Here is a 26,163-nt window from a genome sequence, read left to right as displayed (position 1 = left end):
CTCTAGTCTGTAGAAGTGGACCTGTGAAGACCAGGTACCTCCAGGCCGAGGTCAGCAGGCTGGCTGTGGTCCACAGCAGGACTGGGAGAGGAGGTGGCTGGCCTGGGGGGGGCAGCAGAGGTGAGGGTGGTGACCTGTGGAGCTGAGGAAGACGTGGGCTGAGCTTCAGAGCCTGGAGACAAATAAGATGAGCTTCAGAGACATCAGAACCACCAGGTGAACATCACTGAAAGGGAAATATTACCCAAACGTTCAGGCTGTGGAGCAACATCTACCGCCAACATGAAGCTTTAGTCTTAACTTTTTATCTCTTCCAATGTTTCTAACATAACTAGAAATGAACATAGTCATTCTCATTCACTGAGTTTGTTTCTGCATCTTAAATCTTAGAACCCGTTGATTGATTGCTGTGGGCCGGGCCCTCGCTGTGAAACCGTCACATTATATCTGGCTCCATGTCCAGCACATCATCATGAAGCTTTAGGTGTGTGTACCTGTGAGCTCAGGTGTCTTCTGCGTTGGTGGAGCAGTCACGACCCTGAAAAACAATGTCAGAGTTAACAAATGATTGATCATTTTTATTCCAGCTTCGTACCTGCAACCTTTGGCTCTGGGGCCACATGTGGATCTCTAGCCCCCCCAAAGCTCTTCATCACCTTCAGCAGGAACTCTGAAATAAGATGTTTGAGCAGTTGCTCTGTTTTTATGCACCATCAGCAAATAGTTTTCCACTCAAATGATCCTGATAGTTTATGGGATGTTTTCCTGACCTTTTCTGTCGGTTAGCTCATAATTTCTGTCCATACGTTGTTGTTTAGTGGCCTAACTACTCTTCTACAGTTTTATAAACATGGAAACGGGTAAAAGACTTTATTCCTTTTAACAGATTAAACTGTTTTTATTACATATAATCATCTTTGATTGTCTTCACAACTTTGTCCATTCCAGTGAAACGTGTGCTCTGCATTTAACTCATCCCTCAGCTAGGAATGGTCTAAGGCAGCCCAGACGCCATGTTGCAGCAATCCCTTGTCCTGGGCAAGCATGTGGCAACAGTGGAAAGAAACAACATTTAACAGCTGGATTGCTGGTGTCGATTCTTAATCAGTATTATTATTATTATTATTATTATTATTATTATTATTATTATTATTATTATTATTATTAATATTTTTACTACGTGGCGGTCCTACGACCTTCACTAGACTGTAGCTGGACTTCTTCTTCTTTTATGACCAGGTTTTAACTCTCAGCCAAAAGGCTAACCCTAACATGGCTGGAACAATCAAGAGTCTTTATTGTCTTTATGGCATCATAGTTTTGGTGAGACACCAGATCAAAAGTCACAGATTCACAGACACAGCAAGACAATGTTTAAATGGTTGAATACGCTGAGAACAGTTCCTGGGAAGCTAAAAATGTGCAAACAATCCTCAGCATCTGATGACATTTAAATGTTGAAGTAAATAAAGACGGCAATCAGTTTACAGACATAATGTAAAACATCATGCGGACAAAACACTCCCTGAGAGGTTAAAATGTGTTCCGTCATTAGCAGGTCAGAGAGTGTAAATAGTTCTTAAAGAACCTGTGGAACCATCAGGATGTTTGGGAACATGGAAGCTGGAACGGATAATAAAGGCTCCCACATCCTCGGTGAGCCATGCAGACGTTTTACCCTTCATTCTGGAGTGCACCTGTCACCTACATTTCCTGTGACATATTCAGAAATGTCCCACACCTTCTGCCCGATGGGACGAAGCGGAGCAATGAATGGTAGCATGTTTGATGAACCGTTTCTGCTCCAGCAGTCTCCCACCACACACCTGTCAGAGAGGGGCTGTGACGCACAGCGTCCGTGAGACAGCCTGCTTAGAGCAGCTCCCTGTCACATATAAAACACTTTGATATAAAGACCTATAGTGCCACACCGCGTATACGGTCATAAAACATTATTTTGGGCTTTTCTGTCCGTGGAATAAAGTCCATGCAGGTATGTGGGAGCCTTAACCCCAGTAGGTTTAGTAAAGTCACTAAGAGTGTTGTTAAGGTCGCTAACTGGGTCGTTAAGATCACTAATGGGGTCATTAGGGTCACTAATTGGGTCGTTAAGGTTACTAATTGGGACATTAATGTCACTATTTGGGTCGTTAAGGTGACTAATTGGGTCGTTAAGGTGACTAATTGGGTTGTTACGGTGATTAATTGGGTCGATAGTGTGACTAATTGGGTTGTTATGGTGATTATTTGGGTCATTAAGGTGACTAATTGGGTTGTTATGGTGATTAATTGGGTCGTTAAGGTGACTAATGGGTCGTTAAGGTGACTAATTGGGTCGTTAAGGTGACTAATTGGGTCATTAATGTGACTAATTGGGTGGTCAAGGTCACTATTTTGGTCATCAGGACAAATGAGTCAGCGACTCCATCTTTTATTTAGCTTGTTGAATAGAGGATGGGGTTCATTGCTGTTTGTAAAATGTTTGGATTGTCCGGCAACAACCTGTTTTGTCCCAAGGTGTGAACCGACGAGACGAGTGACGGCTGCAGGTGTCAGAAAGGTGAAATCTGAGGCTCCCTCTACAGTTCAGTGTTGGTATTGCTTGTTTAACAGAGGGCCTCTCTCAAACCAGCTGTCTTCATAACATCGCTGTCTTGAAGCTGTTTTCCTTGTTCCTCTGATCTAGACTCAATGGTTCTGCTGTGTTGGGTTCTTTCAGTGCAGCTGCTGGTCTGAGCGATCCTCACCGCTCTGGACCCCAGGAACCAGCACTGAGCTCATGTTTGAGAGCTTTATCCTTGGGATGAACCCTTCTCTGTCTGCCAGTGCTGTTGGATTTAAAGAGCTCCAGAATATGATGGTCAGGTTCTCAGAGACTCTACACATAGAACGACACTGTTCTCCTGCTGTTCCTCTAGAAATCATAGATTCCTCAACATCAGCCCTGTTAGTCCATCCTGATGTGTTTATGTTCTATTGCTGCTTTATGGAATTAAAACCTTTGATTAAACATGTTTTATTCACTTCACACTGATTTAAAGTAGTGTGGAGGACTGATGGCAGGAATCAAGCTGCTTCATTTAAATTAGTTAACGAGGCTTTTTTCAGCTCAGTAATCAGGGATCTCATTTGAAAGAATAATGGATTTGATATAAGCAGAAGAGTAATTCAGGTAAATTCCTGTTTAAAAGCATCCTGTGGGGACATTATTATACTGACATTAATCTCCAGCCACTACAGTTATAAATGCTATTAATTCAGATTAAATGCATGTTGTAGGAACCTCGCTGCGCTTTAATCATAATCAGCGGGTTACTTTATTTGTGTTTAATGGAGATGGAAGGAGAATAAACCCAGACTGTGATTTCATGATTATTGGAGCAGACTCCTGTCTGCTGCTTTGAGTTACGCTCTAAGGGAGAACCTCTTATATTCTGACTTTTTACCGTGTCCTAAACAGGAAACTGGTTTTATAGAAACATCTAAAGCTTTTCTGTGAAAAATGCATCTTCCCTTAAATGAAGCTCAGAAGAATCTGCAAAGATCGCTCAAACTCCCGGGCCTTTGGTGGAGGACTTGAGATGAACAGCCAACCACAGGGAGCAGATCTTAGTAACTGTGCTATCCAAGCCTGAAAATAGTGGATTAAATTGTTCAATCAGGAAAAAGGAGTATTTGATAATGACTGAAAAGGCTGCGATGGGATGATCAACGTGCCACGCCCTCCTCACGACGATGTCTGATGGTTGACCATGCATCATGTCAGAGGTACCCTACCTGTGCCAGGTGGAGGTGTGGTGCAGTACTACCTTCTCTCCAGCAGGGCTACAGGTGGACGGTGGCCCAGGTGATAGCAATCCTCTCTAATCACGCAGAAGGAAGGCGTCAGAGCATTTTTCTCCCTCACCATGCTGTGCTCATGTTCTCCTGGTCTTTGCTTCCAGAACCTGGCCAGAGTCAGCTCCAGAACCTCCTGGACCTCCAGAACCTCCAGAACCTCCTGGACCTCCTGGTTCATCATGGCTTCCTCGTTGTCACCCATTACAAGCGTCTACGCCTTCCTGTGGATCTGCTGCCGTCTCCTCTTGTCGAGTCGTTACCTGTCGGCCGTGCTGAGCTCATTAGCCGCCCGTTAGCGCTCACATTCAGCCTGACAGCCGCTGCCGGCGTTGACCTCTGCAGCTCTGTCGTCTCTCCGTCACCTCCTGGTGTCCTGAGTCCTCCTCCTACCCGGCCCCACCCCCCAACATCATTTCTCATTCGTCTCAATAAAAGATCCTTCACTGACTGCCTTCTCCATGTTTGTAGCTTCTGGGTTAACCATTGAGGGCAGAAACAGGACAGCGGCTGTTAGCGACGCGTAGTTTGGCGTCAGGGTGTGGGAACAGTTGTGCCAGTGAGACTAATTGTTCTCTCGCTCCTTATTCCCAGAAATCCTTTCATGGTTGCACATTTTAGCAGTAAAAGCCGTAATAAACCTGATTAGCTTGATGGTCCTCTGGCTGAAGGAAGCTCTTCTGCTCTGGGTGCAACAGAATCTCCTGAGTTTCAGAGTAGATCATCTTAGACATGCTCTGTGTGGTGTAGCTCTGACTTCACATGTTCACCAGTAACTGTCTCACCTTCTGGGACTCCTCAGAAATGCTCATCAGGTTCTAACATTAGCTAACAGATCATGGCCACAGCTCAATGCTTCACTAACTCATTTATTCTCCAGCCCTGATGAGGAGTGGCTTCAGCTGTAAATTAGGGACACACCAATAAAGAATATAAACATGGATATTAATCCTGCTGCTATGGCCGATGGCTGTTATAATAGAAACACAAGAAGGAAATAAACGTATTAATATTGAGCCGCTTTTACTCACTGGACCCATACGATATATTAAAATATGACAAACATTGGCCGGTACCGGTGATAAATGCTGATATATTGTCTATCGCTTCTATAACTACTTTACAGTGGAGAGTAGCTGGCTGAGGTGATGCTGGCTCATGGATTACATGTTTTAAAAACCGCGCTGCAAAATAATTACTGATGTTTTCCTCCAACAAAGACAGCAGTGTTTCCATTACATCTGATATAATCTGCCATTATCAAAGATGCCGGTGCAAATCCTCAGTTATCCAGGTCAGCAGCAAACAGGCTGAAACCAGAGGCAGCAGGACTTTCACTTCTCCTGAAGACGTTTCCACACCTGTCCAGGTGGAGCGCTGCTGTTTCTAAGCACATGGAGGTCCATCCTCCTAGAACCAGTCCAGGTCAGAACCAGTGACCCCCCCCCATCACTGTCCTGGTGGACCGCTGTCTCTCAACCACATATTTCAAGGAGAGAGATTTTACGTGCCATGGACTCCCCGATTTGGACCTGGAGGAGATGGAGAGCAGGGCACAAACTGCTACCAGAACTGAGTTACCAGGCTGACAACGTTCCCTCTGCCACAGAGGAGAACCAACAAGAACACTAGCAGGTCAGGAAATCACTGCCAGCCTGTGGTTACCCAGACTGGTTCTTCATCATATCAGCCACAGAGCTGAGAGGAAAACAACACAGAGGAGACCAGAGAGACGCAGAAACGTCATCATCCCAGATGTGTCAAGAGGTTCTGAGAAGCTCAGGAGCTTTTTCTCCAAACATACCAGAACATTTCAAACCCAGTAAAACTCCCAGACTCCACTCCACCGGGTTCCTCCCAGAGAACATCCAGACCTCAGCTCAGCGGCGTTGTGTCTGCGGTCCAAAGCAGCGAGGACGGCTGAGAGTCCATCAGAGAAACTAAACTATGAACGCCTGGAGCAGCAGGAGGACCAGCAGCCAGACTCAGAGGTCCTCTGGTACCTCCAGGACAAAGAAGACACTGCTGAGGACAATGAGGTCCAGATGTTGGACAGGGAGGACAGATGTTAGAGAGAGGCTGAAAGAAGCCATCTTGGTCCAAAGAGCAAAGCCATCAGTGAACAGAGGAGGAGGATGGAGCTTCTGCTCCTCAGAGTTTACAGCTCGGTCCTCCATCACGTTCCAGAGAGATTACATCAGCATCTCATCATGGTTCAGGAGACCAAGTCCTCCTCTCACACCAAGCAGCAGCTTCTAACCACCAGGACAGAGATGGTGGCTCACTGGTTCTGACCTGGACTGGTTCTAGGAGGATGGACCTCCATGTGCTTAGAAACAGCAGCGCTCCACCTGCAGGTAGATCAGAACCTCCAGAACTGATAGAGACACCTGGACAGGTGAGGAAACATCTTGAGGAGAACTGAGACACTGAAGCCTGTTTGCTGTGATTGTCAGAGACGCTTCCATGGTCACACTGCAGTTTGTTTTCTTCAGCAGCCGTGCTGAACAACAGTTCATCTGCAGACCTAGAGGCACAAACAAACATTTTCTTATCTGGAGAATAAAGAAGCAAAGTTGTGTTTATCATCAGTAAACTGGCTGCTTTGTTTCCAGCTTTAGAGCCATCATCTGTTCTCTGCAGTGGGAGTCCATCCCTGCTGCTGCTAAACGGAGGCATTGTTTGTTCTCAGCGTATTTTCTGGGTTAAATCCTCCACAGGCTGCTGGTGTTCTCATCATGGCTCTGTGTGCATGTCTTACCGTGTTGGAGGCCTTCTGTCTCGGAGACGGCTCATTCTCTGAAATGACCAAAGCACACAGCGTCTCCGTCAGTCATGTTAGCGCTCATGTTAGAGGTCATGTTAGCGGTCATGCTAGCGTTTATGTTAGCAGTCATGTTAGCGGTCATGTTAGCATTCATGTTAGCGGTCATGTTAGCGGTCATGTTAACGGTCATGTTAGCGGTCATGTTAGTGCTCATGTTAGCGCTCATGTTAGCGCTCATGTTAGCGATCATGTTAGCGCTCATGTTAGCGCTCATGTTAGCGCTCATGTTAGTGCTCATGTTAGCGGTAATGTTAACGGTAATGTTAGCGGTCATGTTAGTGCTCATGTTAGCGGTAATGTTAGCGGTCATGTTAGCGATCATGTTAGCATTCATGTTAGCGGTCATGTTAGCGATCTTGTTAATGTTCATGTTAGCGCTCATGTTAGCGTTTATGTTAGCGCTCATGTTAGCGCTCATGTTAGTGCTCATGTTAGCGGTAATGTTAACGGTAATGTTAGCGGTCATGTTAGTGCTCATGTTAGCGCTCATGTTAGCGCTCATGTTAGCGCTCATGTTAGTGCTCATGTTAGCGGTAATGTTAACGGTAATGTTAGCGGTCATGTTAGTGCTCATGTTAGCGGTAATGTTAGCGGTCATGTTAGCGATCATGTTAGCGGTAATGTTAGCGCTCATGTTAGAGGTCATGTTAGCGGTCATGCTAGCGTTTATGTTAGCAGTCATGTTAGCGGTCATGTTAGCATTCATGTTAGCGGTCATGTTAGCGGTCATGTTAACGGTCATGTTAGCGGTCATGTTAGTGCTCATGTTAGCGCTCATGTTAGCGCTCATGTTAGCGATCATGTTAGCGCTCATGTTAGCGCTCATGTTAGCGCTCATGTTAGTGCTCATGTTAGCGGTAATGTTAACGGTAATGTTAGCGGTCATGTTAGTGCTCATGTTAGCGGTAATGTTAGCGGTCATGTTAGCGATCATGTTAGCATTCATGTTAGCGGTCATGTTAGCGATCTTGTTAATGTTCATGTTAGCGCTCATGTTAGCGTTTATGTTAGCGCTCATGTTAGCGCTCATGTTAGTGCTCATGTTAGCGGTAATGTTAACGGTAATGTTAGCGGTCATGTTAGTGCTCATGTTAGCGCTCATGTTAGCGCTCATGTTAGCGCTCATGTTAGTGCTCATGTTAGCGGTAATGTTAACGGTAATGTTAGAGGTCATGTTAGCGGTCATGCTAGCGTTTATGTTAGCAGTCATGTTAACGGTCATGTTAGCATTCATGTTAGCGGTCATGTTAGCGGTCATGTTAACGGTCATGTTAGCGGTCATGTTAGTGCTCATGTTAGCGCTCATGTTAGCGCTCATGTTAGCGATCATGTTAGCGCTCATGTTAGCACTCATGTTAGCGCTCATGTTAGTGCTCATGTTAGCGGTAATGTTAACGGTAATGTTAGCGGTCATGTTAGTGCTCATGTTAGCGGTAATGTTAGCGGTCATGTTAGCGATCATGTTAGCATTCATGTTAGCGGTCATGTTAGCGATCTTGTTAATGTTCATGTTAGCGCTCATGTTAGCGTTTATGTTAGCGCTCATGTTAGCGCTCATGTTAGTGCTCATGTTAGCGGTAATGTTAACGGTAATGTTAGCGGTCATGTTAGTGCTCATGTTAGCGCTCATGTTAGCGCTCATGTTAGTGCTCATGTTAGCGGTAATGTTAACGGTAATGTTAGCGGTCATGTTAGTGCTCATGTTAGCGGTAATGTTAGCGGTCATGTTAGCGATCATGTTAGCATTCATGTTAGCGGTCATGTTAGCGATCTTGTTAATGTTCATGTTAGCGCTCATGTTAGCGTTTATGTTAGCGGTCATGTTAGCGCTCGTGTTAGCGGTCGTGTTAGCGGTCATATTAGCGGTCGTGTTAGCGTTCATGTTAGAGTTCATGTTAGCGTTCATGTTAGCTGTCATGTTAGCGGCCATGTTAGCGGTCATGTTAGCGCTCGTGTTAGCGGTCATGTTAGCGGTCGTGTTAGCGGTCATGTTAGCGGTCGTGTTAGCGTTCATGTTAGAGTTCATGTTAGCGGCCATGTTAGCGCTCATGTTAGCGTTCATGTTAGCGGTTATTTGTTAGCGGTCGTGTTAGCGGTCATGTTAGCGGTTGTGTTAGCGGTCATGTTAGCGGTCGTGTTAGTGCTCATGTTAGCGTTCATGTTAGCGTTCATGTTAGCTGTCATGTTAGCGGCCATGTTAGCGTTCATGTTAGCGGTCATGTTAGCGGTCATGTTAGCGCTCGTGTTAGCGGTCATGTTAGCGGTCGTGTTAGCGGTCATGTTAGCGGTCGTGTTAGCGTTCATGTTAGCGTTCATGTTAGCGGTCATGTTAGCGGTCATGTTAGCACTCATGTTAGCGGTCATGTTAGCGATCATGTTAGCGGTCATGTTAGCGGTTGTGTTAGCACTCATGTTAGCGATCATGTTAGCGCTCATGTTAGCGGTTGTGATAGCACTCATGTTAGCGCTCATGTTAGCGTGTAACAGGACGTGCAGATGTTGTGACAGCAGAGGCTGAAGCCTGTCGCTTAGTGACGTTAAATCTCACGATAAATCAAAGACTTGGAGAAAAAAGTGAGGAAACATGTCCGGCCTGATCTGGGCCAGTGGCGTTTAAAGGACAGTTCACATGTTTAAATACATCTTTATGACCGTTCCTCTGTCCACAGGTTGTTCCTGTTTTAATAATATATTAATTAAAACTTTAATAGAACGTCAGGTTAAACCGTATTATGTGGAACTGGGTTCCATAGCTTTATTACTGACTCCTGCATTAATAAAGTTAGCATTAAATTATGTTTTCCTTTAACTACAGCTGATCCTTCGAAGCTTGAGGTGGGGTAGAAAGTTATTAAGATAATCTGTATTTTGTCTTTTCCTAGCCTCCTGCTTTTTACTGCAGAACCCAAGAAGGGATAAAAGGGACTGCAAATCTCTTTCTAGTGGCGTGTAGATGAATTAATGTCATAAGGGTTGTTTAAAAAGGGTTCCAAGTTCTTATGTGTGAGGGTAGCACCGCAGCCAGAGACAGGAAGGTCGTCTTCTCAACAATCAGCACGTCTTTGCTCCCTAAACGCTGCTTCACTTTTAGTCTGGAAGTGAATTTTCCTCAATGATTGGCAATAACTGCTGTGACAGATCCATATTTTAACGTGACACTACAAGTTACACGCAGAACCTTTGCCTTCTTCAGGTTTTAAATCACCATGCCTCTCATTAAAAATGGATGTTTCTTGTTTCCCAACGTTAACGTCTGTGTGAAAGTCCTGCATCTCCTGGTTTAGCAGCAGAATCTGAGCGCCAGCAGCTTCTCTGTGAGTTTATTGTGTGGTAAAGCATGCGTGTGCAGAACGTGTTCACAGCCTGGTGCTTGTGCTTTCTGCCGCTTTACCCTTTGGATCATGCTGATGTGCTCCTCAGAGCTGCTGAAGTTCTTGGCGATGTCAGAGATGCAGAGGGACTCCTGCTGACAGGCGTGAACCCAAGTCTGGTACTCAGAGGTCCCAGGAATCCTGTCCAAGAAGATCCGGAAGGCCTCCCACACCGCCTCCTGACAAACTGAACATACAAAAGCTCACCATCAGAGAAATAATAAAGATAAATCAAGTTTATTAGTGCAGCACACTTCAGCAGCAAGGCGGTTCAAAGTGATTTACGTCATATAAACATAAAACATCATAAACTCATCAAAACAGTCACTGGTTGGGAGACCAGTAACAAACATTAAATCATTTAATATAATTTAATGTGTAGTTTATGGGTTTACTAACCCATAAACTACACATCACAGCCATAAATAGCTGGGAGGTGAAGACAAACAATATCAATAAAACACAAAATAAGTGTTGAAATTAAGATTTAGCATGTTTTATAAAGTCTAAAAAATGTACTACTTTTCCACAGCATGTAGGAACTAGAGGCGTCACGATACTAGCAAGTAGGTAAAACCTTCTATTTATAGCAGCTTTTAAAATAAAAAACTTTGAGGGATGAAAGCAGATTTAAAAGAGAGAGGGATGGGAGCTGCTAGCATAGCTCACCACCGTCAGGGTGGGAATGTAAAGCGCTTTGGGGTCGTCGGACTTGATAAATCGCTGGACGAGCCATTTACCATTTTACATATAGTATAGATAGCATATGTAACAAATATAAGTTATGAAAACACTAGTAGAATCTCATATTTTTGACAGAATAACAGAAAACCCTAATGAATGAAAATATGATTGTCCCAGTTTGGAGGGAATTATCACCTCCTGATCCAGACACATAGTGAGCTAATATTTATCTAAATGGACCTGAACAGACAGCGAACGGTTCTAGGAGGCTGATTAGAACGAGCAAAAGCTAAATCTGATCAGAGAACGAGTCTGAATGTGGCTTTTATCAGCAGACACACCAGATAATGACACTAAATACTCTCCCTAAAACAAACTGGCACTGGCACTGGTCTGCATGTTATCTGCATACACCGTCACACAGGCTGCTGACAAGCTTAGTGTCAATGGAAGTTATTCTAAAATCCATCTATAGCGTTCATAACCAGCAGGGACAGAAAGGTTTGATTTTTTACATTACCATAAATTAATTAAACAGAATTTTTAATCAAGTTTGGTCAAAGCTCCACAGCTAAATATCATTGTAATTAATGATAATAATTTGCATGAATTAAACTAACAGGCAACAAGCTGATGGGTAACCTAGCCAATTAAAAATCAAATTAAATAAAGAGGATGTTTGTTCTGAACATCAGCTCCTGGCTAATGTGAAGAATACCGATGAAGAATGGGCAGAAATAAGTGGAGGAAAGGCCTGCAGCGTGTCTCACAACGCCACATCCACCGCTTTATGCCTCACATTACCTGGAAGGACAAACGCTTATGGCTAATTCTGCTGCGAGTTAAGATCCATCCCAAACTTCAAGCTGTGACACAAACCGTTTAGGAACTTCAAGGTGACAGACCTGCAACCATTCAGTCTCTAAGCATGAGAAATGTCAGGCCCGTTGACAGAAAACAAACCCCTTCACTGTCTAAGACTGATCCACCAATCGGTTAGCTGGATTAGAAATAATGAAAAGATCCTGTTTGATGCTACCGTCTCTACTGTAAACTGACGGTTGTTTTAAGAAAGGCGAGAAAAGTGCCGACCTGCGTTGCGTCAGGTTGGAGCCGGTTATTTGACAGATTAGCTGCAGAATAAAGGTTTAACCCTGAAGTTTATGAGAAGTAACACTTGAAGTGAAAAGACCTGATTTAATCATTTCCCAGCAGCAGTTACGGCGCGTGTCAGACAGGATGGAGTTCAGGCGGCGGCGCTGCTGGAGTGAAGAATGATCTGGATCAATGTGATGTGGAGCAAGACTGCTGATGAGCTCAGTGATGAAGAGTGGAGGCCTGCAGGGTGGAGGAGTGAAGCATCTGTCTGCTGATGGCAGCGGAGGATGTGAGCAGAAAGCAACTGGATGTCTTGGTAAGATGTTTCTCCTCTCATGCAAAGCCTAGCACCTAAAGCCTCTAAACATTCAGCATGATTGCTGCAGGTGCTGCCCCAGCAGGTAGATATGCACCAATTAGTGGCCCAGAAACCAGAAAGGCTGAATAATTAGACCTAACGCATCAAAATAAAGAACTGAATATTTCTGGTCTGTAAACGCATCAAAATAAAGAACTGAATATTTCTGGTCTGTAAACGCATCACCCAGAAGCCACCTGGGCACACCTTGACTAATAAAAGTCCATTTGTTCTGCCAAACGTGTGAGAGCTGTGTTTGACTGTTGCTCGCTGCAACAGGCAAATAGATTAAATGCAGAGAAGTACATTATTAGCTAGGCTTGTAAAAGGTTCTGCCAAAGAAACAAGCCGAGGAGTGATATTGTTGCCAGAACCGAGGTTTGACCTTCATGGAAAACAGAACAACTGCTTATGAATCCAGAGTTTGAAGAACTGCATCATCTTTGCAGAACAATGAGGTCTCTAAGGTGACAAGGAGCAGAAAAACTTTAAAACAATGCACATCTTTAATGTCCACTTCACTGCAAGGCCTGATGGCAGACTCCACCCATACGGGTCCCTACAGGTCACTAAGGGTCCCTATTGCTCCCTACAAGTCCATACGGGTCCCTACAGGTCTCTATGGGTCCCTACAGGTCCCTACGGGCCACTAAGAGTCCCTACAGGTCCAAACGGGTCCCTACAGGCCACTAAGAGTCCCAACAGGTCCATACGGGTCTCTACAGGTCCCTTCAGGTCCCTACGGGCCCCTAGGAGTCCCTAAAGGTCCAAATTGGTCCCTATAGGTCCATACATGTCCCTATAGGTCTCTACGGGTCCCTATAGGTCCCTACAGGTCCCTACGGGCCACTAAGAGCCCCTACAGATCCATACGGGTCTCTACAGGTCCCTTCAGGTCCCTACGGGCCCCTAGGAGTCCCTAAAGGTCCAAATTGGTCCCTATAGGTCCATACATGTCCCTATAGGTCTCTACTGGTCCCTACAGGTCCCTACAGGTCCATACGGGTCCCTTCAGGTCCCTACGTGCCCCTAGGAGTCCCTAAAGGTCCAAATTGGTCCCTATAGGTCCATACATGTCCCTATAGGTCCCTACAGGTCCCTACGGGCCACTAAGAGCCCCTACAGATCCATACGGGTCTCTACAGGTCCCTTCAGGTCCCTACGGGCCCCTAGGAGTCCCTAAAGGTCCAAATTGGTCCCTATAGGTCCATACATGTCCCTATAGGTCTCTACTGGTCCCTATAGGTCCCTACAGGTCCCTACGGGCCACTAAGAGCCCCTACAGATCCATACGGGTCTCTACAGGTCCCTTCAGGTCCCTACGGGCCCCTAGGAGTCCCTAAAGGTCCAAATTGGTCCCTATAGGTCCATACATGTCCCTATAGGTCTCTACTGGTCCCTACAGGTCCCTACAGGTCCATACGGGTCCCTTCAGGTCCCTACGTGCCCCTAGGAGTCCCTAAAGGTCCAAATTGGTCCCTATAGGTCCATACATGTCCCTATAGGTCCCTACAGGTCCCTACGGGCCACTAAGAGCCCCTACAGATCCATACGGGTCTCTACAGGTCCCTTCAGGTCCCTACGGGCCCCTAGGAGTCCCTAAAGGTCCAAATTGGTCCCTATAGGTCCATACATGTCCCTATAGGTCTCTACTGGTCCCTATAGGTCCCTACAGGTCCCTACGGGCCACTAAGAGCCCCTACAGGTCCATACGGGTCTCTACACGTCTCTTCAGGTCCCCTTGTGCCTAAATTCTTGACTGCATGGCCAGTTTGCAGCAACAGGACTTGCTCAATGATGCCCAACGACACAACAGAGACGACCATGAGAACATAGAACCCCCCCCCCCCCCGTCCTTACATGTTTCACATGTCAAATGTTCAACTTTTGACTGAGAACAACTGAGTTTTAAAACAAAATTTAAAGTATTCATGTAAAGAAAGTTTTACGCTAAAGTAATGCCTGATATCTCTACAGAAGTCAGACTTTAAATTCAGAACAAGCAAAAAGTGAAGAATGTGTGGATGGACAGATGGCTGTCTCCTTTCAGAGTAAGCAGCTGGTGCTCTACAGCGCCCCTACAGGTGTGGAGGACATGTCCAGTCAGGACACAGACAGTTACCTCGCTATATATGATAGATTTCTGTTTGTGACGTACCTCTGAGTTGGTAGTAGGCTTGGTGGCTGGCCAGAACTTCATCAATGCTCTCTTGGGAGCAGATTCTCACTCCAGGCTGTAAAAACACAGACCTCTTGGATCGACGTCTGGTGAGCTCTAAGCCTGAAGATTTGCTGGGTGTTGATGTTTTTAGCAGATCAGCCAGGCGCAGTGAGCCAACAGACTTCCCATTCAGCTCCGACCTGAGTGTGGCGCTGCCGTCTGTGCAGGAAACAGAGACAACAGGTTAGTCAGGGTGGAAACAAGCAGACCAGAGCCCATCCAAACTCATCCTGGGCGTACTACAGAGCAGTTACTCAACTGGATGGCTGTATCACACAAAGCCTGATAATCCTTCTAAAATGTTACATATTTTTGACTTGTAGATAGGTAGCAATCAAATGCATTCTTTCCACAGTTCCCCAGTGGCGACCAGGGTCAAGGTCAGGGAAAGGGATCTTTGTGTGTAGGTTATATGGCGGCCTGACTGCACATCTTTATTAGGTGTTTAATAGTTCACGATTTTAACAAGAGTTCAAGACACATTGAGATTTAGGCTGTTTTTTTTCAGTTGTGCTGTTTTATGTTGTGTTTGGGCTGAAAACTGTCAGTAAGATCTGGAAACCCTGACCTTAGACTGTACCAGCAGTCTGCTTAAAGGGAAAAACTGAATTATTGAACGATTCCTATCATCGTTATTTCTGTATCCAGCCTATATTGAAAAGTCAGGAAATTATTTAACTTGATGGATAAAGTTGAACTACAAACCGCAATAATTATGTTCAAAGCCAAAAACAACCAGCTAACCATAAAACATTTAGAAACTGTTTCAGAAAAGAGAAGGTTATAAGTTAGGAGGTTTAAATTAGCATCAAACAATAAAAAATGATGGTACCGCCAAAAAAGGATTAAAAATAATTTGGCCACAGGGACATGTTAAAATGAGGTGTTTCCTCTAATTAGGATTACAGGCTTCTTAAGCTTTTAACCATCATATATGATGGCAGATCCTTTAGCTATCAGGCTCCTCTCCTGTGGAACCAACTCCCAGTTTTGGTCCGTGAGGCAGACACCCCGTCTACTTTTAAGACTAATCTTAAAACTTTCCTTTGTGACAAAGCTTCTAGTCAGAGTGGCTCATGTTACCCTGAGCTACCTCTATAGTTATGCTGCTATAGGCTTAGGCTGCTGGAGGACATCAGGGTCTATTTCTCTCTCTCTGCTGAGTTCTCCTACTGCTCTCCAATCTGCATTGTTTGTTATTTCAGATTTTAACTTTATATTTTCTCTGTTTTTGCTCTTCATATCAGCTAGATCTGGCCTGACGTTCAGTTTAGCTGCGATGCATTACTCTTTCTAAAATACAGTGGTGGGCACAGCTAACCAATAAGTTAGCCTCACTGACTCATATACTGCACACAAAAACATGAGCTTTGCAGCCGTTAAACCAGTTATAAATGAGGAAATTTGAGGAAACCAATGCTAGTCACTAACCGCTAACAAATGGATGTCATTCAGTCTGTCACACGTCTTCAGACAAAAGATGTTGCACGCAAACACACGGTACATGACGAATATGTGCCGCACTGCATGTTTGAGGGGATAGCTATTTTAGTTCAAGATATATGACTTTTAAACTTTAACTTTGACACGGCAGTGGAAGCTTATGAGAAAAATATTCTATCCTTCTGTGTCCAAACCACAGCATTTCTAAAAAGTATCGCCTGCAAATTGGGAAGCCACTCCAGTGTTACCAGTTGTTGCTGGAAAAACAAGCAACCAGCTCTATTATGTCTACCTTGTATCTATTACCCAGCAACCTTGGATGGCTTAGGGTAATGTTCTTCTTCCGCTTATCCAGGGTCGGGTGGTGGGGGTAGCAGCTTCAGTAGGGAGGCCCAGACGTCCCTCTCCCCAGCCACTTGGACCAGCTCCTCAGGAGGAATCCCAAGGCGTTCCCAGCAGAGAGACATAGTCCCTCCAGCGTGTCCTGGGTCTTCCCCTGGGCCTCCTCCCGGTGGGACGTGCCCGGAACACCTCACCAGGGAGGCGTCCAGGAGGCATCCTGACCAGATGCCCGAGCCACCTCAACTGGCTCCTCTGGACGTGGAGGAGCAGCGGCTCTACTCTGAGTCCTCCCCGGATGACTGAGCTCCTCACCCTATCTCTAAGGGAGAGCCCAGACACACTACGGAGAAAACTCATTTCAGCCGCTTGGATCCGGGATCTCGTTCTTTCGGTCACGACCCAAAGCTCGTGACCATAGATGAGGGTAGGAACGTAGATCGACCGGTAAATCGAGAGCTTGGCCTTTTGGCTCAGCTCTCTCTTCACCACAACGGATCGGTACAGCGCCCGCTTCACAGCAGACGCTGCACCAATCCGCCTGTCGATCTCCCGCTCCATCTTCCCCTCATTCGTGAACAAGACCCCAAGATACTTGAACTCCTCCACTAGGGGCAGCACATCCTCCCCAACCCGGAGAAGGCACTCTACCCTTTTCCGGTTCAAGACCATGGTCTCGGATTTGGAGGCACTGATTTTCATCCTGGCCGCTTCGCACTCGGCTGCGAACCGCTCCAGTGAGAGCTGTAGATCACGCCCTGATGAAGCCAATAGGACCACGTCATCCGCCAATAGCAGAGACGCAATCCTAAGGCCACCAAAACGGATCCCCTCAACACCTTGGCTGCGCCTAGAAATTCTGTCCATAAAAGTTATGAACAGAATCGGTGACAAAGGGCAACCTTGGCGGAGTCCAACTCTCACCGGAAACGAGTCCGACTTACAGCCGGCAATGCGGACCAGACTCTGACACCGGTTGTACAGAGACCTGACAGCCCTTATTAAAGGGTCTGGTACTCCATACTCCCGGAGTACCCCCCACAGGATCCCTCGGGGGACACGGTCGAATGCCTTCTCCAGATCCACAAAGCACATGTAGACTGGTTGGGCAAACTCCCATGCCCCCTCAAGAATCCTGCTGAGGGTATAGAGCTGGTCCAGTGTTCCACGGCCAGGACCAAAACCACACTGCTCTTCCTGAATCCGAGATTCGACTATCCGACGGACCCTCCTTTCCAGAACCCCTGAATAGACCTTACCAGGGAGGCTTAAGAGTGTGATTCCTCTGTAGTTGGAACACACCCTCCGGTCCCCCTTTTTAAATAGTGGGACCACCACCCCAGTCTGCCAATCCAGGGGAACTGCCCCCGATGTCCACGCAATGTTGCAGAGCCGCGTTAACCAACACAGCCCCACAACATCCAGAGCCTTAAGGTACTCAGGGCGAATCTCATCCACCCCCGGAGCCTTGCTACCGAGGAGCTTTTTAACAACCTCGGCAACCTCAGCACCAGAGATGGGAGAACCCGACCCAGAGTCCTCAGGCTCTGCTTCCTCAATGGAAGACGCCTGGCTGGCTCAGTGAGTGATACTGTGAGAAAACACACACGTGTTGTGCTTCCGTTAGCGTCTATCAGGAAGGTTTATTCTTTTTCTGTGTACTCAACCTTCTCTATACCATCACTGCGACTGACGCCCCCTACTGGCAGTATGTGGACTCAACAGAATAACTGAAATAATGCTAAAGAACATATTGCAAAGAATAATTAAGCATGGAAAAAGAAAATAATGTTGGGGAGTCTATTTTTACATTTTGTGTTTTATTTACTTATAACAACTTGTTTCCACCCCTCTACATACACAGTATAGATGAACAATCAATCAATCAATCACTTTATTTATTTTGGTAAATTGTCCACATTAAACACAAGTAACAACAAAAGAAAAAAACAAAAAAACAAAGCCCAAAGTCCTGATAATAAGTGGACCTGGCAACACTGCTGGAATCCTGGAAGACAGTGATGAGCATTTGTGGACGTCACTTTTCCCGCTATCATCATTCTTTAATAAATGTGAAATAAATCACGACATCTAGGGTTACTTATTGTTGTAACATCAATAATGTCATATATTTAATGTGCGCTATTTTTGGCAAGAAATGCATAGATAAAGATTGGCTTCATCATTGCTGTGTAGAACAAACATGTTTTCCTATTTTAAACATGCTGGTTAAATGTCCCTTGAGGATTGCCGTAGGGCGTGAGTCCAGTCTCCTTCCACCTCCTGCGGTGCCGGTGACAAACCCAGAAAGCTCGGTTACAGCCGGGTTAGAGTCACACAGCGGCACATTGTTTATCTAAATGGAGCTGATAATGGGAGCAGACTGCGTCATAACAAGAAAAAAGCCAGGTTTTATTTATGGAGCCGCGACTCTTACTGCTGTAGAGAAGTCTGTGAAGATGTGCATTGAGAGCCAGGATAGTGACATAAATGGTGGACGAATATCTTGTAAACGTTATTGCACAGTTATCAAAACTCAATAAAATACGATTAGAGTCCGTAAACAATTTCAAAACTTAGCTTGAATGATAATGCAATAAACAAAAAGTTAGGCCTGCATTATCTATTTTCGTATTTTTGTGACTGTGCCCACCACTGCGAACATAGAAAGTACTCCTGGGTCAATGTGAGCTTCTGAGCTTTCTGTGTCTCTGCTCTGTCTTCTCTAACATAGAAAGTACTCCTGGGTCAATGTGAGCGTCTGTGCTTTCTGTGTCTCTGCTCTGTCTTCTCTAACATAGAAAGTACTCCTGGGTCAATGTGAGCTTCTGAGCTTTCTGTGTCTCTGCTCTGTCTTCTCTAACATAGAAAGTACTCCTGGGTCAATGTGAGCTTCTGAGCTTTCTGTGTCTCTGCTCTGTCTTCTCTAACATAGAAAGTACTCCTGGGTCAATGTGAGCTTCTGTGCTTTCTGTGTCTCTGCTCTGTCTTCTCTAACATAGAAAGTACTCCTGGGTCAATGTGAGCTTCTGAGCTTTCTGTGTCTCTGCTCTGTCTTCTCTAACATAGAAAGTACTCCTGGGTCAATGTGAGCTTCTGTGCTTTCTGTGTCTCTGCTCTGTCTTCTCTACCATAGAAAGTACTCCTGGGTCAATGTGAGCTTCTGAGCTTTCTGTGTCTCTGCTCTGTCTTCTCTACCATAGAAAGTACTCCTGGGTCAATGTGAGCTTCTGAGCTTTCTGTGTCTCTGCTCTGTCTTCTCTACCATAGAAAGTACTCCTGGGTCAATGTGAGCTTCTGTGCTTTCTGTGTCTCTGCTCTGTCTTCTCTAAGCCCCAGTGGGTGGAGGCAGATGAGCGTTCACACTGAGCCTGGTTCTGGATCTGCTGGAGGTTCTCCTCCCTGTTAAAGGGGAGTTTTCCTCTCCACTGTCGCTTCATGCATGCTCAGTATGAGGGATTGCTGCAAAGCCATCAACAATGCAGACGACTGTCCACTGTGGCTCTACGCTCTTTCAGGAGGAGTGAATGCTGCTTGGAGAGACTTGATGCAACCTGCTGGGTTTCCTTAGAGAGGAAACTTTCTCACCAACCTGGAGGATCTGATGGAAGCTGACTTTGGAAAGTGTCTGGAGATGACATGTGATGTGATGCGGATAAGAGCTATATGAATAAAAGTGAATTGAATTGAATTTGGAGACACACATAGTGCGTCTGTTGAGTCTCAAAGCGGCGCAGCTTTACTTCAGTTCATTAAGGTAAAATGATGAAAACTGCTGTTGGTCAACTGAAGGAAACAAAAGGATGCCCTCGTCTCCTCAGAAAATCTCTGTTAGCTTTGCTGCTACCAGGGTCTGCTTTCAGTCCAGTCACCGATCGGTAAAAAGGGTTAGAAATCAGCCGGTTCCACACAGCTGGAGCTTTCTTTGGAGGAATGGGCGGCATGTGTCTCAGAAGCCAGCGTGCTCTCAGATTAACACGCATCATACGTGACAGAGAACCTTATTGCAGCATTTAAATGTTCCTTTATGGTGCGTAGGAGGAGCCAAGACAGCGAGGAGCTGTACGGCTCAGGAAAGCAGCTAGAAAGCCTGCTGGGACATGTGATCACACCTATAATCACACCTTTAGGTAGATGACAGGTGATGACAGGTGGAAAGCCTCACCAGCACTTTTATAACCCTACAGTTATTCAGTTGGACAGCCGCTCTTCACAGAGCCAGGCTGATCAGCAGAGCATAGAACGTGTTCCTCGTCCGTCTCCTTCAGGGAACCACAACATTCTCTTTAAGTCAATTCACTCGGTGCACACAGGCAGCGCAGAGCTGCCATCACACCTGAAATAAATGCAGGGCACCACTGTGACTCCTTCAGCCCAGCAGAAAAACGGAGAGAGCTGCAGAGAGGAAGTCCATCCAGACCATAAAAGCAGCAGACGTGAGGCGAAGAGCAAGCGGCCACAGCGCAGATGTCACCACAGAGATTTCTCTGAATAGAGAGCACCCCTGGCTGAATGAGCTGCTGCTCCACACTGATCTGTTAGGGTGGCTTATCCCATCAGGTCTGGTCAGGATGCCTCCCTTAGGGAGTCCTCCAGGCACTCGGCACTGGGAGGAGACCCTGGGTCAGACACACAACCTGATGAGGGGACCATATTTAACTATTTCCATCCATTAGAACAAGTTTACTGCAGGGTCTGGGTCCAGGGTCTCATGGTCCCAGTCCAGATCTCAGGATGGTAGGTGGGGTTGGACCATGGAGTAAATCCAGAGGTTCAGGGTCCTCCTCAGGTCCTTCTTCCCACCGCACACATCATCACGATGACTGAAGCTGCGATCCATCCGTGCATCTCCTGCTCCATCCTAACTTGACTAACATATTGAGAAAGAATGTCTAACAATATAAGGCCTATCAGGAAATGTTAGCTGAGGTAAAGGCTGCTCACGGTGTCTCCCCCTGCTGGTGAAGGAGCACAACGCAAGGTGAAGTCCTGGATTTAGGGCTGATTGGTGGATTGTTGTTATTCTCTAAATGTTTGACTGAAGAGCAAATCTATTAGTTTAAGTTAATGCAGGTTAACTTTGGCCATCTGCTCTATAGCTGACCGGTTTTGTTAAAGGGACAGCTCTCTTTTTGTCTGAGCAGCAGCTGGAACACAACAATCTTTGTAAAGCTAACAGAAAATGAAGCTGTGCAGCATTATAGTGTGAGCGTATTATCTGTTTCCATGAGAGGAGCACAGTGAGTGTTGTTCTGCATCATAGCTGCCTAAAAGGGTTCGGGTCTGACTCCTTGTGGCCACTCCAACTAAAAATAAAAGCACTGGTTGCATTTCAAGGGTGCTTGGAGCAAAAAGCATGTGTTAAACTGGAAGGTTGGCTTACACAATCACAGAGTCCACCTGATAGCATCAGCAGGTAAAGAGCATGTTTCCACTGAGGAAGACGCAGGTAACGTTCAGAGGTCCACGATGTGATTTCTACTGAAGGACGCTGACCATCAGCTCCTCCGTGGTGGTTTTCTGAAATTCACAGCGACTGGGGATCAGCCCACTAAGCTTCATTTGCATGGGCTTCATGTTTGTACATATCAGGAGCTCATTTCCCTTCAGCCGTGCTTTGGAAGAAGACAAAGTATTTTCCTCTCAGGCGGCTCGGCTCAAGCTGTGACTGTGTCCAACACCTTAATGATTTCACACCAACATCCTTATGCAATCCTAATAGGCTTTGCTTCACTTTGAGACCAAGTTTAGTCCCCTTATATTTAGGCTTCCACCTTATCTAACCCAGTGTGGCTGTAAATGTAATTCTTTCTCCCCTGATTAAAGCTTCTAACACTTTAACATGAACGGATCAGATGATTGTTGCTTTAGATAAAATGAGCTTTACCTTTGAGTCCCGCTGCCTGTGAAGGCACGGCCAGCAGCAGAAGAAGTCCTAAAGCCTGAAGCATGGTGCAGGTGAGTCTGGGAAAGGTTTGTGAGGCGACCCTGAGGGACCCGGTGGTGACGATCAGAGGAGGATCATGGGAGCAGGTCCACCGCTCATGGAGCCCGATGGAGGACGGGTCGGGCTGAGCTGCAGATAGAAACCCTCCAGATGAACCCCAGGAGACGGAAGTGAAGAAGGAGGCGTGAAGCTCTGCTCCTGGAGCTGGATGTGTGGCAGGAGTGGCCAGGTAAAAAAGTGGCCACTGTTTGTGGAATAATCTGTTTATCTACCGCTCAGACATAATCCTGCTTTACCCCGTGGCCCTCGCAGTGCACACGTCATCCTGTTAGTAGCTTTCTGGGGGCATCTGTCAGCCATGAAGGCCACTACCCCCCCCATCATGACCCTCATCTCCAGCTTCACAGAAGACACCAGGAGCAGCAGATCTGCCTGGATTTGTCCCGCTGGCTGCTCCTCACGCCTTTTATTTAAAGAATAATTGCCTCAGACTGTGACACTGAACAAATGAATGCTTAAACCCTCGCTTCCATGCACTTTCATGCTTTTGCAACAAATCCAATAAGTGCAAAGCTTATGCCACTTGAGCTTAAAGTCAGAGAAGAGCTGCGGACAAATCAAACGTTTGTTTCCAGATTAAAGAGGAATTCTGGCTCTGACAGGTAATAAAAAACTGACAGAAAGCTTTCAGGTAATTCACTGCATCACTGTCAGCTTTCTGTGTTTGGAGTTCAGTTAATTAATGGAAACCCTGAATTAGTGTTCAGAGTGTTTATTTTTGTTTTAGCTCAGTTTTCTGCTCCGTGCACAAAGTTGGGAGAAAAATACTAAAATCGATCAAAATGTGAGATCTGGAATATTGAGAAAACGTGTTTGCAGCATATTAGAATGTGATTTTTAGTAAATAAACCCAGTTCTATATAGATCTTCATTACTGGGCCGTCCTTTCCATCAGAACCATCAAAGTTTAAACGGGTCAAAGGAAGTTGGACTCTACCTGACCCATTTATCTTTTCATTCATCTTCATGTTTTTCTACAATCACACTTTCATTTTGAGGATTAAAGAGTGATGATGGTTCTGACCCGGTGAAATATTCAGAACCTTTCACATTTAGACTGTTTCTCATCCTAATGCAGGTATTCCTGCCTCCCTCTGCCAGAGGACTTCCTGCTTTCTGTCCAATCAGAGCCCAGAGTGCAGGGAGACACGCCCACCCTCTCACCCACTCCCAGGAGATTTCACCTCTGAAAGGTTCTGCAGAAACCGGGCCTGTAGGTTCTGATTGACCCGTCGGGTCTGCTTCAGAAAACACTGCCTGAGCTTAGATGGACCAGCAGAAGGTTCTGATGATCACTTTAACGTTGCTCTCAGAAAAGGTGGGAATCACCATAGCGGGTCGGGTGCAGCTCCTCAGACGGCCCCATCATCATCGTCATCATCATCATCATCATCATCATCATCATCATCATCATCATCATCATCATCAGCATCATCATCATCATCAGCGGGTTCCAGCAGGATCGTTACAGAACGTCGCATCCTTTAAACGTCTTCTTGAGTTCTGGGTTCTTTCGTTGCTGATGTGTCCTGCAGCTCTCAGGTTGCTGTAACAGGAGCAATCATTGAGTCAGCAACGGTTGCCTGCAGCATCAGCAGCTCCCATGCAGGACATTGCTGCAGCAGAAAGCTGCTCTTACTGGGAGAACAGGGTGTGGGTCCTCTCCACCCAATTCTGCTAAATGAATCATTAAGTTCAGACGCACCAAAGGTGGCGGATAGATGAGCTCCTGTTTCAGGAGGAGTCTGGTTATTAAACATCTTCCATGGCAAGGAAGGCAGGTTTATGTAGAAGCAGCGGGAATTGGACTACAGACCCAAAGTGAGGTTTCAGTGAACTCCACCAGTTTGAGCTGAGCAGTAACATTTACAGGCAATAAGAAGGTTGTAAGGTTTTAATCTGCTAATAACTTTGCCCTAAATAATAGTAATAAATCTGGACCAACCAGCTGTGCTGAGGGGCCTAATTTGTGTACTTGTTGTTTTGCTGTTGTTTTGCTGTTGTGGCCCCTGGCCCTCACGTTGGCCCCTGCTGTAGGGCCTGTTATCTGGGACAATGTCTTCATTCGTCTGTCCAGCGTCCATCACATGTTCCAGTTGATTTATGGAAACCTAAACTTTCTGCTGCAGCAGTTTCCTGCTCCCAGAAACCTGGTTGGATGAACCAACAGCCAGAGGTGCAGCGTGAAACCCCTCAGCAGGACATGAACCCCGCGCTGCCGTCTGCCCCCCCCCCCCCATCAGTAAGAGAGCGTGAAACGAGCCGCAGAGCTGCTGCTGCTTTAAGTTAATCTGAGGAATGTCATCCAGCCTGATGGAGCAGGCAGCTGATGAGGAGGAAGCAGGAAGCAGGAAGCAGAGCTTCTCCTCAGCTTCTGCTGATTTGGGGGAAAGTTGAAAGCTGACTGCAGGTGAGCTCAGGATCAGACATATTTCAGAGAAGCAGATTAGAAAAGACTTTTAATCGGCTCTCTGTTTACCTGTGCGCCTCTTCCCCTGCTGCCAGCAGGAGCTGCAGCTCTGTAGTAGTAGTACGATTAGTAGTAGCTACTGGGATTAGCAGCAGCTCCTGTGTAGTAGCCTCAGACAGAGTTCCTGCTGCTGGAGCGGCTTCATGCTGCTGGGGCCTCCAGGTTCAGCATTCCTGTCTGACACAACGCAGAACCAGCTTTACACGCTGAAAATGAAGCTTTTTACAAACAGTAGAAGTCCTCAGCTAAATGTTCATGCGCTGCTCTGTGAGAGGAAACTAAAGCAGACCAACAGGTGACGCAGCAGCCAATCATAAACCAACGTTCATCCTCAGGTTCCTCAGTTAACCCAGACATCAGAACCAGACGATCCAGTTAATGTGTTCTGTCTGCCGCCTCTGTTTGGCCTCTGAAATAATCCCAGCAACCGTCTGTTCAGCAACAACAACAACAACACGTCACGTTCCTGGATCCGTCCGCTCGTCCTGGAGTTCCTCCTCACAGCTTTGCTGCCATTTTACTGCCAAAGTGTCCCGATGGTTCCGTCAGATTAAAGAACCCTCCACCTGTTCTCCAGGTTCAGGAACGTTGCTGTACTGCTCACACCAACCAGCAGAACCTCTGAAGACAGGACGGTCCAGGAAGGTTCTGTTATTTATCTTTATTTAAAAAGAAAGATTGACTAAAGTTTCCCTGCTTTCCTCTCTGCTTCAAACCTTCACAGTCTGAATATTTTAGCTGTATTATGAGAAGCTGCAGACTTTAGAAAGCCTGTTTCTACATGAAGTTGGAGAGTTTTAAAGCCCTCAAAGACACAAAGAGACAAAGAGAGGCGGCTAATGTGCTGCATTACTTCTGCAGCATGGCTGGGGGTTTGCAGGTCCCTGATGCTGCTTCATCTCTGGGCTGCTGATCGCTGACAGAGGATGAGGCCAGCAATCCCACTTTCAGTCTGATTTCATGAAGCCAAAGGTTCTGCAGGCTCATGACAGCAGCGGCAGATTGATTTCAGGCCGGCTGCTGCTGATGTACTCATCTGCTTTCATTTCAGAGCTCTGGATCTCTGAAGAAGGTTCCTGGATTTCTTCAGAATCGGAGGATTTCCTGAGGATCACGTGTCGAGCCGTGAATTCAGGCCTGGTTAATCAACCTGCAGCGTTTCAGCGTTTGTTTTCTGCCCATCCAGTCATCTGATGGAGTCTGATCCATCGTGGAGCCGCAGAATTCTGCCTCAGTACTTCGCTCGCTGTGTGTTTGGGATTTTTCTGCTGTTTCCTGATCCCACACTGCAGACACCAGGATCTCCGTCCGTCTCTCTGTCCGTCCGTCTTCTCCCGCTTATCCGGGGTCGGGTCGCGGGGGTAGCAGCTTCAGTAGGGAGGCCCAGACGTCCCTCTCCCCGGCCACTTGGGCCAGCTCCTCAGGAGGAATCCCAAGGCGTTCCCAGCAGAGAGACATAGTCCCTCCAGCGTGTCCTGGGTCTTCCCCTGGGCCTCCTCCCGGTGGGA

This window comes from Fundulus heteroclitus, unplaced genomic scaffold (genome assembly GCF_011125445.2).
Source record: "Fundulus heteroclitus isolate FHET01 unplaced genomic scaffold, MU-UCD_Fhet_4.1 scaffold_36, whole genome shotgun sequence".
NCBI classification, from domain to species: domain Eukaryota; kingdom Metazoa; phylum Chordata; class Actinopteri; order Cyprinodontiformes; family Fundulidae; genus Fundulus; species Fundulus heteroclitus.
Note: the sequence above shows the minus strand (reverse complement) of the source record.